Source organism: Phyllobates terribilis, unplaced genomic scaffold, assembly GCF_046119375.1.
Source record: "Phyllobates terribilis strain yellow unplaced genomic scaffold, ASM4611937v1 Scaffold_11__3_contigs__length_659146591, whole genome shotgun sequence".
Taxonomy (NCBI): domain Eukaryota; kingdom Metazoa; phylum Chordata; class Amphibia; order Anura; family Dendrobatidae; genus Phyllobates; species Phyllobates terribilis.
In genome coordinates this window covers 43,005,656-43,024,008 of record NW_027362771.1, presented here as the reverse complement: position 1 = coordinate 43,024,008, position 18,353 = coordinate 43,005,656, and positions in this window count along the sequence as shown.

Below are 18,353 nucleotides of genomic sequence, written 5' to 3'. Positions count from 1 at the left end.
AGAATTACACCCTGTATACAGGACAGGAGAATTGGTTCTATCCAGTGTATATACTGTATATACAGAATAATACATACACAGAGAATTACACCCAGTATACAGGACAGGAGAATTGGTTCTATCCAGTGTATATACTGTATATACAGAATAATACATACACAGAGAATTACACCCAGTATACAGGACAGGAGAATTGGTTCTATCCGGTGTATATACTGTATATACAGAATAATACATACACAGAGAATTACACCCAGTATACAGGACAGGAGAATTGGTTCTATCCAGTGTATATACTGTATATACAGAATAATACATACACAGAGAATTACACCCAGTATACAGGACAGGAGAATTGGTTCTATCCAGTGTATATACTGTATATACAGAATAATACATACACAGGGAATTACACCCAGTATACAGGACAGGAGAATTGGTTCTATCCAGTGTATATACAGTATATACAGAATAATACATACACAGGGAATTACACCCAGTATACAGGACAGGAGAATTGGTTCTATCCAGTGTATATACTGTATATACAGAATAATACATACACAGAGAATTACACCCAGTATACAGGACAGAAGAATTGGTTCTATCCAGTGTATATACTGTATATACAGAATAATACATACACAGAGAATTACACCCAGTATACAGGACAGGAGAAATGGTTCTATACGGTGTATATACCGTATATACAGAAAAATACATACACAGAGAATTACACCCAGTATACAGGACAGGAGAATTGGTTCTATCTGGTGTATATACCGTATAAACAGAATAATACATACACAGGGAATTACACCCAGTATACAGGACAGGAGAATTGGTTCTATCCACTGTATATACTGGATATACAGAATAATACATACACAGGGAATTACACCCAGTATACAGGACAGGAGAATTGGTTCTATCCAGTGTATATACTGTATATACAGAATAATACATACACAGAGAATTACACCCAGTATACAGGACTGGAGAATTGGTTCTATCCAGTGTATATACTGTATATACAGAATAATACATACACAGAGAATTACACCCAGTATACAGGACAGGAGAATTGGTTCTATCCAGTGTATATACTGTATATTCAGAATAATACATACACAGAGAATTACACCCAGTATACAGAACAGGAGAATTGGTTTTATCCAGTGTATATACAGTATATACAGAATAATATATACACAGGGAATAACACCCAGTATACAGGACAGGAGAATTGGTTCTATCCAGTGTATATACAGTATATACAGAATAATACATACACAGGGAATTACACCCAGTATACAGGACAGGAGAATTGGTTCTATCCGGTGTATATACTGTATATACAGAATAATACATACACAGGGAATTACGCCCAGTATACAGGACAGGAGAATTGGTTCTATCCAGTGTATATACTGTATATACAGAATAATACATACACAGAGAATTACACCCAGTATACAGGACAGGAGAATTGGTTCTATCCAGTGTATATACAGTATATACAGAATGATACATACACAGAATATTACACCCAGTATACAGGACAGGAGAATTGGTTCTATCCAGTGTATATACTGTATATACAGAATAATACATACACAGGGAATTACACCCAGTATACAGGACAGGAGAATTGGTTCTATCCAGTGTATATACAGTATATACAGAATAATACATACACAGAGAATTACACCCAGTATACAGGACAGGAGAATTGGTTCTATCCAGTGTATATACTGTATATATAGAATAATACATATACAGAGAATTACACCCAGTATACAGGACAGGAGAATTGGTTCTATCCAGTGAATATACTGTATATACAGAATAATACATACACAGGGAATTACACCCAGTATACAGGACAGGAGAATTGGTTCTATCCAGTGTATATACTGTATATTCAGAATAATACATACACAGAGAATTACACCCAGTATACAGAACAGGAGAATTGGTTTTATCCAGTGTATATACAGTATATACAGAATAATATATACACAGGGAATAACACCCAGTATACAGGACAGGAGAATTGGTTCTATCCAGTGTATATACAGTATATACAGAATAATACATACACAGGGAATTACACCCAGTATACAGGACAGGAGAATTGGTTCTATCCGGTGTATATACTGTATATACAGAATAATACATACACAGGGAATTACGCCCAGTATACAGGACAGGAGAATTGGTTCTATCCAGTGTATATACTGTATATACAGAATAATACATACACAGAGAATTACACCCAGTATACAGGACAGGAGAATTGGTTCTATCCAGTGTATATACAGTATATACAGAATGATACATACACAGAAAATTACACCCAGTATACAGGACAGGAGAATTGGTTCTATCCAGTGTATATACAGTATATACAGAATAATACATACACAGAGAATTACACCCAGTATACAGGACAGGAGAATTGGTTCTATCCAGTGTATATACTGTATATATAGAATAATACATATACAGAGAATTACACCCAGTATACAGGACAGGAGAATTGGTTCTATCCAGTGAATATACTGTATATACAGAATAATACATACACAGAGAATTACACCCAGTATACAGGACAAGAGAATTGGTTCTATCCAGTGTATATACTGTATATACAGAATAATACATACACAGAGAATTACACCCAGTATACAGGACAGGAGAATTGGCTCTATCCAGTTTATATACCGTATATACAGAATAATACATACACAGGGAATTACACCCAGTATACAGGACAGGAGAATTGGTTCTATCCAGTGTATATGACGCGCCCCCTGGGCCATATTCTTTATGGGGAATATCCGGAGCCGGATCAGATGGGGGTTGTAGTCTTCCGAGTGGCTGTGACCCGGTCCGTGCCCAGGGTGTCAAACTCAGTTGTATGTGGCAGTCCTACAGATGTTATTAAGTTCTTTATTGTCGACTACGCCACCCGTTGTATTGCGGTCACTATGGCCGCCGCTGCAGCAGGGTCCGCTGAGGCTGATGGTGTAGGTGCAGCTGGTGATGGTATAACCCCCAACGGGTGGGGTATAGCCTCAGGGGGTCAGGTGCAGAGGATGGGGGTTGTGGTGGTGCAGCATAGGTGTTAAAGGAAGACAGAGTCGGGTTATGCAGTTAAGGGTATTTACTCACTGCTGATGTTCCGGTCACTCCAGCTTCAAGTGACCTCCCGAGCCGTGCTGCATCCACCAGGTCCTGGATCCAGCCAACCCCCAAGCGAGTCCGGAGCGTGACCCTGAGCTCTCCTTCTGTCCTTTCTCTGGCCGTCCCCACTATTGATCCACCCAGGTCCAGCTCCCTCGGGCCTTCTGTTGGGAGACCCTTGGCCTTGGGTTCCCTGACCCTCCACGTGGTATGCCTTCGTGGTGGATATGGTGGGTGGCCGTGGCAGACGCTGCCCACGGCCTCCGGTCTCTGGCTGGGGTGTGTTTTTGCCCCCACCAGCTTGGGTTCCGGTACCCTGATGCCGACTCTTCACCCGTGGATTGGATTTGGGGTCTTAGAGTCCTCTCTTCTGCTTCCCCCTCTGGGTCTCTCTTTCTTCTCCTCTCTCCCTCTGGCTCAGGCTTCTCTGCTCTGCTCTTCTGCTCTCCAACAGACTCTTTGCAAAAGGCTGACTCACTCCTCCTCTACAGCAGACTGACCCTGTTCTTTGATGGTGCCCACCTTATATACACCCTCTATGTGTGAGCTCAGGTGACCAGCACCCAATGAGCTCCTATCTTTACCCAGGCTGCTCCCCCTATCTGCCCCTACACTACTTGGGATGTACCACCCCCCTCCCACTCCAGCCAGGAACAGACTCGGTCGTACCTGCACATTTCTAAGTGGGAGTACCGTTGGTCTGTTCCTCGGAAATGGGATGTATGTAGTGCATGCAGCCTACCGAGCTCAGGTCCACACTCCATCCTTACCCGGGAGTGGAATATCACACCTCTGGGTTGAGGTGCAATACCCCTGTAGTAGCCGAATCCTCAGGGTGCTACATTCCCCCCTGGTAAATCACAGCACGTCCTCGGGCTGTAAGACATAAACAACACCAAAACATACAAATTTTTTTTTTTTTTCATAAACATATAAAACATATAAAACAACATATATTAGCATAAAACTTTTCAGATAAAACATTCTCGTCGCCTCTGGCTCCTCCTCCGGTCACTGTGCAACGTGTGACCGGGTAAAGTGCGACAGTCTCTCTGGAAAACTGATTTTCCTGTAAAACCGGTAGGGGGGCGCTTTAGGACGCGCAACTATATACAGGGGATATGGCCGCTCTCAGTCCTCGGCCAGGTATTAGGGGAAGAAAAACGGGTGACAGTTCACACTTGCTGGTCCCAACGGGGACTATTTTATCAACAGTAACAGTTTCAGTTTCAGTTTCACGGTTTCAGTTTACGGTTTCAGTTTCAGTTTACTGTGCCCCGACGGGCAACTATATACAGCTTCTGCTTCGCTGTCCTTAGCGACGGCATCCTCCTGCTCTTGCTTTATGGTTACTTTTGGCTCTAGTTTCAGACCCGTCCGGGTCCTCTTGCTCTTCCTCCTCACACCGCAGCTCTTCCTCCGTCAGGCGATGCACATGGAGGGCGTAGGGACCTTTGACACACTTGTGCCGGGTGAAGGTGACCTCGTCCCCGATGTAAAGGTCACGACCTCTGTGTCCCTCCGGTAGGTGGGACTCAACGTCTCTCCTGGTTACGAAGACGTCGCCTAGGGTGTGGTGGTCTCGGATGAAGCCCCACCCATGCTGCAGGTTAAACTTTATCACAGTCCCGGTGGTGCGGGGACTATGCGCTGCACGGGGGTCTCTCCTGGCCCGGCTTTTCTGCTCCGCGCTCCTTATTTGAGCTTGCTGTTCCCGGACCCGCCTCTCTCTCCGCTCCCTCTCGAAGTCCTCGAGCTGTTGGCGGCAGCACTCAGCACGCTCCGCTGCAGCTGCCCGAGTTTCTTGAGTGAACCCCATAAGATCTTCTCCGGTGGGGTCCCACTCAAACTGCGCTTCCGCTAGCGGGGGCGAGATCCTCTTTACGGGCTTTGGAGCCGGGATCAGGGTTTCATCCAGGGGTCTCTCTCTCCGGAGTCGGGGATGGTGGAACTCCGGTGGCCATATAAATGGCTGCCCATCCGGGCACATGTGCTGGGCGTACAGGTCCTCTCCCAGATGCGGCACTCTTGGTCTTATGGGCGCGGTGGTGTTAGCGCCCGGGTTGCCCGGGCCTTGCGGCCAGGCCTGGGGTATCTGGAAGGTAAAGGGCACCGTAAGGACGGCGGCGCCCTGGGCTACTTGGCCCTGCGACCAGGCCGGGGGCTCCGCGGAGGTAGGGGGCGCTGTTGGTATTGCGGAGCCCGGGGGTACTAGGCCTTGCGACCAGGCTGGTGGTACTTCCTGCTTGGTCACGCTCGGGGTCGAGGCGTGTGACGTCACAGGGGTCGCGGCTCCCGTTTGAGGCCTAGTCTGCGGCGGTGACGTTGCAGCGACGGGCACGGCAGGATAGACTTCGGGCTCTGCGACGGGGAGCTGGGGCAGGTACACGGTTTCCCGGTTTGGGGTATAGACGTCCCCTTTACCTGCCTCCACTCGTTCGGCTCCCTTCTCGGCGCCGTCTCCGGCCTTCAGTCCTCCCGCGCCATCCTCAGAGGCGGTCTGTCTCCTCGTCTCGGGTGGCGTGCTCCGCTGACAGGTCTCGGTCTGCTGGGCCATCTCACGGCTCCACTCCGCCAACGTCTCTCGCTGCACCCGGGCCATCCTCCTTGCGAGGCCCTCCAGAGCGGTCTGTGCACACTCCCGGTCTCGGGGGAGCTGTGCTAGGACCTCCACTAGGCCTAGTGGGGTCGTTGTTTCCAGCAGGCTCCTGACCAACGGGTCGGTGCTGCTCTGCTCTCCTACTGTTGTCTCCAGCAGGCTCCTGGCCAACGGGCCGGTGCTGCTCTGCTTTTTCGCCATCTCCGGGTAAGCTCCTCCGATATTCTTCTCCAGGCTTCTTGCCTCCGGGTGCGCTCGCTCTGGACTGCTCCAGGCGGCACCCATCTTTGTTCTCTCCTTTCGTCTCCTCCCCCCTCGAGGGCGGTCCCAGGGCCACTTGGTGATTGTCAGCTCCAGGGGCAGTTCTTTCACGCTGACAGACACCTCTAGCATCACAGTCTCTGTTGGTGGGGGCGGTTTCCACTTTTGGCGCCATTTTCGGTCCTGGCCCACGATGGGAGGTGGCCTCTCGCCACCCTCTGGCACGCCCATAATGGCGTCCGCTCTTCCAAGGCGGGAAACCTTTGGAAATGGCGGGAATCGCTTCCCAGTGGCGGGAAACTCTGCAGATGGCGGGAAAACGCTGTTAATGGCGGACAACCGGCTGGAATCGACCTGTGATGGGGTCCGATGGCGGGGACCCTCCGGAACCGGCAGGAGACTTCTTTTTGAGGTAAACTCGTTCTTTTCTTCAGGCACGCAGTACCCGGTTGTTGTGGGCACGTAATCCTGCCGACTACGCCAAAGTTGACGCGCCCCCTGGGCCATATTCTTTATGGGGAATATCCGGAGCCGGATCAGATGGGGGTTGTAGTCTTCCGAGTGGCTGTGACCCGGTCCGTGCCCAGGGTGTCAAACTCAGTTGTATGTGGCAGTCCTACAGATGTTATTAAGTTCTTTATTGTCGACTACGCCACAAGTTGTATTGCGGTCACTATGGCCGCCGCTGCAGCAGGGTCCGCTGAGGCTGATGGTGTAGGTGCAGCTGGTGATGGTATAACCCCCAACGGGTGGGGTATAGCCTCAGGGGGTCAGGTGCAGAGGATGGGGGTTGTGGTGGTGCAGCATAGGTGTTAAAGGAAGACAGAGTCGGGTTATGCAGTTAAGGGTATTTACTCACTGCTGATGTTCCGGTCACTCCAGCTTCAAGTGACCTCCCGAGCCGTGCTGCATCCACCAGGTCCTGGATCCAGCCAACCCCCAAGCGAGTCCGGAGCGTGACCCTGAGCTCTCCTTCTGTCCTTTCTCTGGCCGTCCCCACTATTGATCCACCCAGGTCCAGCTCCCTCGGGCCTTCTGTTGGGAGACCCTTGGCCTTGGGTTCCCTGACCCTCCACGTGGTATGCCTTCGTGGTGGATATGGTGGGTGGCCGTGGCAGACGCTGCCCACGGCCTCCGGTCTCTGGCTGGGGTGTGTTTTTTGCCCCCACCAGCTTGGGTTCCGGTACCCTGATGCCGACTCTTCACCCGTGGATTGGATTTGGGGTCTTAGAGTCCTCTCTTCTGCTTCCCCCTCTGGGTCTCTCTTTCTTCTCCTCTCTCCCTCTGGCTCAGGCTTCTCTGCTCTGCTCTTCTGCTCTCCAACAGACTCTTTGCAAAAGGCTGACTCACTCCTCCTCTACAGCAGACTGACCCTGTTCTTTGATGGTGCCCACCTTATATACACCCTCTATGTGTGAGCTCAGGTGACCAGCACCCAATGAGCTCCTATCTTTACCCAGGCTGCTCCCCCTATCTGCCCCTACACTACTTGGGATGTACCACCCCCCTCCCACTCCAGCCAGGAACAGACTCGGTCGTACCTGCACATTTCTAAGTGGGAGTACCGTTGGTCTGTTCCTCGGAAATGGGATGTATGTAGTGCATGCAGCCTACCGAGCTCAGGTCCACACTCCATCCTTACCCGGGAGTGGAATATCACACCTCTGGGTTGAGGTGCAATACCCCTGTAGCAGCCGAATCCTCAGGGTGCTACATATATACTGTATATACAGAATAATACATACACAGAGAATTACACCCAGTATACAGGACAGGAGAATTGGTTCTATCCAGTGAATATACTGTATATACAGAATAATACATACACAGAGAATTACACCCAGTATACAGGACAGGAGAATTGGTTCTATCCAATGTATATACCGTATATACAGAAAAATACATACACAGGGAATTACACCCAGTATACAGGACAGGAGAATTGGTTCTATCCGGTGTATATACCGTATATACAGAATAACACATACACAGGGAATTACACCCAGTATACAGGACAGGAGAATTGGTTCTATCCAGTGCATATACCGTATATACAGAATAATACATACACAGGGAATTACACCCAGTATACAGGACAGGAGAATTGGTTCTATCCAGTGTATATACTGTATATACAGAATAATACATACACAGAGAATTACACCCAGTATACAGGACAGGAGAATTGGTTCTATCCAGTGTATATACTTTATATACAGAATAATACATACACAGAGAATTACACCCAGTATACAGGACAGGAGAATTGGTTCCATCCAGTGTATATACTGTATATACAGAATAATACATACACACAGAATTACACCCAGTATACAGGACAGGAGAATTGGTTCTATCCAGTGAATATACTGTATATACAGAATAATACATACACAGAGAATTACACCCAGTATACAGGACAGGAGAATTGGTTCTATCCAATGTATATACCGTATATACAGAAAAATACATACACAGGGAATTACACCCAGTATACAGGACAGGAGAATTGGTTCTATCCGGTGTATATACCGTATATACAGAATAACACATACACAGGGAATTACACCCAGTATACAGGACAGGAGAATTGGTTCTATCCAGTGTATATACCGTATATACAGAATAATACATACACAGGGAATTACACCCAGTATACAGGACAGGAGAATTGGTTCTATCCAGTGTATATACTGTATATACAGAATAATACATACACAGAGAATTACACCCAGTATACAGGACAGGAGAATTGGTTCTATCCAGTGTATATACTTTATATACAGAATAATACATACACAGAGAATTACACCCAGTATACAGGACAGGAGAATTGGTTCCATCCAGTGTATATACTGTATATACAGAATAATACATACACAGAGAATTACACCCAGTATACAGGACAGGAGAATTGGTTCTATCCAGTGTATATACTGTATATACAGAATAATACATACACAGAGAATTACACCCAGTATACAGGACAGGAGAATTGGTTCTATCCAGTGTATATACTGTATATACAGAATAATACATACACAGAGAATTACACCCAGTATAGAGGACAGGAGAATTGGTTCTATCCAGTGTATATACAGTATATACAGAATAATACATACACAGGGAATTACACCCAGTATACAGGACAGGAGAATTGGTTCTATCCAGTGTATATACAGTATTTACAGAATAATACATACACAGGGAATTACACCTAGTATACAGGACAGGAGAATTGGTTCTATCCGGTGTATATACTGTATATACAGAATAATACATACACAGGGAATTACGCCCAGTATACAGGACAGGAGAATTGGTTCTATCAAGTGTATATACTGTATATACAGAATAATACATACACAGAGAATTACGCCCAATATACAGGACAGGAGAATTGGTTCTATCCAGTGTATATGCTGTATATACAGAATAATACATACACAGAGAATTACACCCAGTATACAGGACAGGAGAATTGGTTCTATCCAGTGTATATACTGTATATACAGAATAATACATACACAGAGAATTACACCCAGTATACAGGACAGGAGAATTGGTTCTATCCAGTGTATATACAGTACATACAGAATGATACATACACAGAAAATTACACCCAGTATACAGGACAGCAGAATTGGTTCTATCCAGTGTATATACAGAATAATACATACACAGGGAATTACACCCAGTATACAGGACAGGAGAATTGGTTCTATCCAGTGTATATACAGTATATACAGAATAATACATACACAGAGAATTACACCCAGTATACAGGACAGGAGAATTCTTTCTATCCAGTGTATATACTGTATATACAGAATAATACATACACAGAGAATTACACCCAGTATACAGGACAGGAGAATTGGTTCTATCCAGTGAATATACTGTATATACAGAATAATACATACACAGAGAATTACACCCAGTATACAGGACAGGAGAATTGGCTCTATCCAGTGTATATACTGTATATACAGAATAATACATACACAGAGAATTACACCCAGTATACAGGACAGGAGAATTGGTTCTATCCAGTGTATATACTGTATATACAGAATGATACATACACAGAGAATTACACCCAGTATACAGAACAGGAGAATTGGTTCTATCCAGTGTATATACTGTATATACAGAATAATACATACACAGAGAATTACACCCAGTATACAGGACAGGAGAATTGGTTCTATCCAGTGTATATACTATATATACAGAATAATACATACACAGAGAAATACACCCAGTATACAGGACAGGAGAATTGGTTCTATCCAGTGTATATACTGTATATACAGAATAATACATACACAGAGAATTACACCCAGTATACAGGACAGGAGAATTGGTTCTATCCAGTGTATATACTGTATATACAGAATAATACATACACAGAGAATTACACCCAGTATACAGGACAGGAGAATTGGTTCTATCCAATGTATATACCGTATATACAGAAAAATACATACACAGAGAATTACACCCAGTATACAGGACAGGAGAATTGGTTCCATCCAGTGTATATACAGTATATACAGAATAATACATACACAGAGAATTACACCCAGTATACAGGACAGGAGAATTGGTTCTATCCAGTGTATATACTGTATATACAGAATAATACATACACAGAGAATTACACCCAGTATACAGGACAGGAGAATTGGTTCTATCCAGTGTACATACTGTATATACAGAATAATACATACACAGAGAATTACACCCAGTATAGAGGACAGGAGAATTGGTTCTATCCAGTGTATATACAGTATATACAGAATAATACATACACAGGGAATTACACCCAGTATACAGGACAGGAGAATTGGTTCTATCCAGTGTATATACAGTATATACAGAATAATACATACACAGGGAATTACACCCAGTATACAGGACAGGAGAATTGGTTCTATCCGGTGTATATACTGTATATACAGAATAATACATACACAGGGAATTACGCCCAGTATACAGGACAGGAGAATTGGTTCTATCAAGTGTATATACTGTATATACAGAATAATACATACACAGAGAATTACGCCCAGTATACAGGACAGGAGAATTGGTTCTAGCCAGTGTATATACTGTATATACAGAATAATACATACACAGAGAATTACCCCAGTATACAGGACAGGAGAATTGGTTCTATCCAGTGTATATACTGTATATACAGAATAATACATACACAGAGAATTACACCCAGTATACAGGACAGGAGAATTGGTTCTATCCAGTGTATATACAGTATATACAGAATGATACATACACAGAAAATTACACCCAGTATACAGGACAGCAGAATTGGTTCTATCCAGTGTATATACAGAATAATACATACACAGGGAATTACACCCAGTATACAGGACAGGAGAATTGGTTCTATCCAGTGTATATACAGTATATACAGAATAATACATACACAGAGAATTACACCCAGTATACAGGACAGGAGAATTGGTTCTACCCAGTGAATATACTGTATATACAGAATAATACATACACAGAGAATTACACCCAGTATACAGGACAGGAGAATTGGCTCTATCCAGTGTATATACTGTATATACAGAATAATACATACACAGAGAATTACACCCAGTATACAGGACAGGAGAATTGGTTCTATCCAGTGAATATACTGTATATACAGAATAATACATACACAGAGAATTACACCCAGTATACAGGACAGGAGAATTGGCTCTATCCAGTGTATATACTGTATATACAGAATAATACATACACAGAGAATTACACCCAGTATACAGGACAGGAGAATTGGTTCTATCCAGTGTATATACTGTATATACAGAATAATACATACACAGAGAATTACACCCAGTATACAGGACAGGAGAATTGGTTCTATCCAGTGTATATACAGTATATACAGAATAATACATACACAGAGAATTACACCCAGTATACAGGACAGGAGAATTGGTTCTATCCAGTGTATATACTGTATATACAGAATAATACATACACAGAGAATTACACCCATTATACAGGACAGGAGAATTGGTTCTATCCAGTGTATATACTGTATATACAGAATAATACATACACAGAGAATTACACCCAGTATACAGGACAGGAGAATTGGTTCTATAGAGTGTATATACAGTATATACAGAATAATACATACACAGAGAATTACACCCAGTATACAGGACAGGAGAATTGGTTCTATCCAGTGTATATACAGTATATACAGAATAATACATACACAGAGAATTACACCCAGTATACAGGACAGGAGAATTGGTTCTATCCAGTGTATATACAGTATATACAGAATAATACATACACAGAGAATTACACCCAGTATACAGGACAGGAGAATTTGTTCTATCCAGTGTATATACTGTATATACAGAATAATACATACACAGAGAATTACACCCAGTATACAGGACAGGAGAATTGGTTCTATCCAGTGTATATACAGTATATACAGAATAATACATACACAGAGAATTACACCCAGTATACAGGACAGGAGAATTGGTTCTATCCAGTGTATATACAGTATATACAGAATAATACATACACAGAGAATTACACCCAGTATACAGGACAGGAGAATTGGTTCTATCCAGTGTATATACTATATATACAGAATAATACATACACAGAGAAATACACCCAGTATACAGGACAGGAGAATTGGTTCTATCCAGTGTATATACTGTATATACAGAATAATACATACACAGAGAATTACACCCAGTATACAGGACAGGAGAATTGGTTCTATCCAGTGTATATACTGTATATACAGAATAATACATACACAGAGAATTACACCCAGTATACAGGACAGGAGAATTGGTTCTATCCAATGTATATACCGTATATACAGAAAAATACATACACAGAGAATTACACCCAGTATACAGGACAGGAGAATTGGTTCCATCCAGTGTATATACAGTATATACAGAATAATACATACACAGAGAATTACACCCAGTATACAGGACAGGAGAATTGGTTCTATCCAGTGTATATACTGTATATACAGAATAATACATACACAGAGAATTACACCCAGTATACAGGACAGGAGAATTGGTTCTATCCAGTGTACATACTGTATATACAGAATAATACATACACAGAGAATTACACCCAGTATAGAGGACAGGAGAATTGGTTCTATCCAGTGTATATACAGTATATACAGAATAATACATACACAGGGAATTACACCCAGTATACAGGACAGGAGAATTGGTTCTATCCAGTGTATATACAGTATATACAGAATAATACATACACAGGGAATTACACCCAGTATACAGGACAGGAGAATTGGTTCTATCCGGTGTATATACTGTATATACAGAATAATACATACACAGGGAATTACGCCCAGTATACAGGACAGGAGAATTGATTCTATCAAGTGTATATACTGTATATACAGAATAATACATACACAGGGAATTACGCCCAGTATACAGGACAGGAGAATTGGTTCTATCAAGTGTATATACTGTATATACAGAATAATACATACACAGAGAATTACGCCCAGTATACAGGACAGGAGAATTGGTTCTAGCCAGTGTATATACTGTATATACAGAATAATACATACACAGAGAATTACCCCAGTATACAGGACAGGAGAATTGGTTCTATCCAGTGTATATACTGTATATACAGAATAATACATACACAGAGAATTACACCCAGTATACAGGACAGGAGAATTGGTTCTATCCAGTGTATATACAGTATATACAGAATGATACATACACAGAAAATTACACCCAGTATACAGGACAGCAGAATTGGTTCTATCCAGTGTATATACAGAATAATACATACACAGGGAATTACACCCAGTATACAGGACAGGAGAATTGGTTCTATCCAGTGTATATACAGTATATACAGAATAATACATACACAGAGAATTACACCCAGTATACAGGACAGGAGAATTGGTTCTACCCAGTGTATATACTGTATATACAGAATAATACATACACAGAGAATTACACCCAGTATACAGGACAGGAGAATTGGTTCTATCCAGTGAATATACTGTATATACAGAATAATACATACACAGAGAATTACACCCAGTATACAGGACAGGAGAATTGGCTCTATCCAGTGTATATACTGTATATACAGAATAATACATACACAGAGAATTACACCCAGTATACAGGACAGGAGAATTGGTTCTATCCAGTGTATATACTGTATATACAGAATAATACATACACAGAGAATTACACCCAGTATACAGGACAGGAGAATTGGTTCTATCCAGTGTATATACAGTATATACAGAATAATACATACACAGAGAATTACACCCAGTATACAGGACAGGAGAATTGGTTCTATCCAGTGTATATACTGTATATACAGAATAATACATACACAGAGAATTACACCCATTATACAGGACAGGAGAATTGGTTCTATCCAGTGTATATACTGTATATACAGAATAATACATACACAGAGAATTACACCCAGTATACAGGACAGGAGAATTGGTTCTATAGAGTGTATATACAGTATATACAGAATAATACATACACAGAGAATTACACCCAGTATACAGGACAGGAGAATTGGTTCTATCCAGTGTATATACAGTATATACAGAATAATACATACACAGAGAATTACACCCAGTATACAGGACAGGAGAATTGGTTCTATCCAGTGTATATACAGTATATACAGAATAATACATACACAGAGAATTACACCCAGTATACAGGACAGGAGAATTTGTTCTATCCAGTGTATATACTGTATATACAGAATAATACATACACAGAGAATTACACCCAGTATACAGGACAGGAGAATTGGTTCTATCCAGTGTATATACAGTATATACAGAATAATACATACACAGAGAATTACACCCAGTATACAGGACAGGAGAATTGGTTCTATCCAGTGTATATACAGTATATACAGAATAATACATACACAGAGAATTACACCCAGTATACAGGACAGGAGAATTTGTTCTATCCAGTGTATATACTGTATATACAGAATAATACATACACAGAGAATTACACCCAGAATACAGGACAGGAGAATTGGTTCTATCCAGTGGATATACTGTATATACAGAATGATACATACACAGAGAATTACACCCAGTATACAGGACAGGAGAATTGGTTCTATCCAGTGTATATACTGTATATACAGAATAATACATACACAGGGAATTACACCCAGTATACAGGACAGGAGAATTGGTTCTATCCGGTGTATATACTGTATATACAGAATAATACATACACAGAGAATTACACCCAGCATACAGGACAGGAGAATTGGTTCTATCCGGTGTATATACTGTATATACAGAATAATACATACACAGAGAATTACACCCAGTATACAGGACAGGAGAATTGGTTCTATCCGGTGTATAAACTGTATATACAGAATAATACATACACAGAGAATTACACCCAGTATACAGGACAGGAGAATTGGTTCTATCCAGTGTATATACTGTATATACAGAATAATACATACACAGAGAATTACACCCAGTATACAGGACAGGAGAATTGGTTCTATCCAGTGTATATACTGTATATACAGAAAAATACATACACAGGGAATTACACCCAGTATACAGGACAGGAGAATTGGTTCTATCCAGTGTATATACTGTATATACAGAAAAATACATACACAGAGAATTACACCCAGTATACAGGACAGGAGAATTGGTTCTCTCCAGTGTATATACTGTATATACAGAATAATACATACACAGAGAATTACACCCAGTATACAGGACAGGAGAATTGGTTCTATCCAGTGTATATACTGTATATACAGAATAATACATACACAGAGAATTACACCTAGTATACAGGACAGTAGAATTGGTTCTATCCAGTGTATATACTGTATATACAGAATAATACATACACAGAGAATTACACCCAGTATACAGGACAGGAGAATTGGTTCTATCCAGTGTATATACTTAATATATACAGAATAATACATACAAAGAGAATTACACCCAGTATAGAGGACAGGAGAATTAGTTCTATCAAGTGTATATACAGTATATACAGAATAGTACATACACAGAGAATTACACCCAGTATACAGGACAGGAGAATTGGTTCTATCCAGTGTATATACTGTATATACAGAATAATACATACACAGAGAATTACACCCAGTATACAGGACAGGAGAATTGGTTCTATCCAGTGTATATACTGTATATACAGAATAATACATACACAGAGAATTACACCGAGTATACAGGACAAGAGAATTGGTTCTATCCAGTGTCTATACTGTATATACAGAATAATACATACACAGGGAATTACACCCAGTATACAGGACAGGAGAATTGGTTCTATCCAGTGTATATACTGTATATACAGAATAATACATACACAGGGAATTACACCCAGTATACAGGACAGGAGAATTGGTTCTATCCAGTGTATATACAGTATATACAGAATAATACATACACAGAGAATTACACCGAGTATACAGGACAGGAGAATTGGTTCTATCCAGTGTATATACTGTATATACAGAATAATACATACACAGGGAATTACACCCAGTATACAGGACAGGAGAATTGGTTCTATCCAGTGTATATACTGTATATACAGAATAATACATACACAGGGAATTACACCCAGTATACAGGACAGGAGAATTGGTTCTATCCGGTGAATATACTGTATATACAGAATAATACATACACAGAGAATTACACCGAGTATACAGGACAGGAGAATTGGTTCTATCCAGTGTATATACTGTATATACAGAATAATACATACACAGGGAATTACACTCAGTATACAGGACAGGAGAATTGGTTCTATCCAGTGTATATACTGTATATACAGAATAATACATACACAGAGAATTACACCCAGTATACAGGACAGGAGAATTGGTTCTATCCAGTGTATATACAGTATATACAGAATAATACATACACAGAGAATTACACTGAGTATACAGGACAGGAGAATTGGTTCTATCCAGTGTATATACTGTATATACAGAATAATACATACACAGGGAATTACACCCAGTATACAGGACAGGAGAATTGGTTCTATCCAGTGTATATACTGTATATACAGAATAATACATACACAGGGAATTACACCCAGTATACAGGACAGGAGAATTGGTTCTATCCGGTGAATATACTGTATATACAGAATAATACATACACAGAGAATTACACCCACTATACAGGACAGGAGAATTGGTTATATCCAGTGTATATACTGTATATACAGAATAATAGATACACAGGGAATTACACCCAGTATACAGGACAGGAGAATTGGTTCTATCCAGTGTATATACAGTATATACAGAATAATACATACACAGAGAATTACACCCAGTATACAGGACAGAAGAATTGGTTCTATTCAGTGTATATACTGTATATACAGAATAATACATACACAGAGAATTACACCCAGTATACAGGACAGGAGAATTGGTTCTATCCAGTGTATATACTGTATATACAGAATAATACATACACAGAGAATTACACTCAGTATACAGGACAGGAGAATTGGTTCTATCCAGTGTATATACTGTATATACAGAATAATACGTACAGAGAGAATTACACCCAGTATACAGGACAGGAGTATTGGTTCTATCCAGTGTATATACTGTGTATACAGAATAATACATACACAGGGAATTAAGCCCAGTATACAGGACAGGAGAATTGGTTCTATCCAGTGTATATACTGTATATACAGAATAATACATACACAGAGAATTACACCCAGTATACAGGACAGGAGAATTAGTTCTATCCGATGTATATACTGTATATACAGAATAATATATACACAGAGAATTACACCCAGTGCACAGGACAGGAGAATTGGTTCTATCCAGTGTATATACAGTATACACAGAATAATACATACACAGAGAATTACACCCAGTATACAGGACAGGAGAATTGGTTCTATCCAGTGTATATACTGTATATACAGAAGAATACATACACAGAGAATTACACCCAGTATACAGGACAGGAGAATTGGTTCTATCCAGTGTATATACTGTATATACAGAATAATACATACACAGAGAATTACACCCAGTATACAGGACAGGAGAATTGGTTCTATCCAGTGTATATACTGTATATACAGAATAATACATACACAGAGAATTACACCCAGTATACAGGACAGGAGAATTGGTTCTATCCGGTGCATAT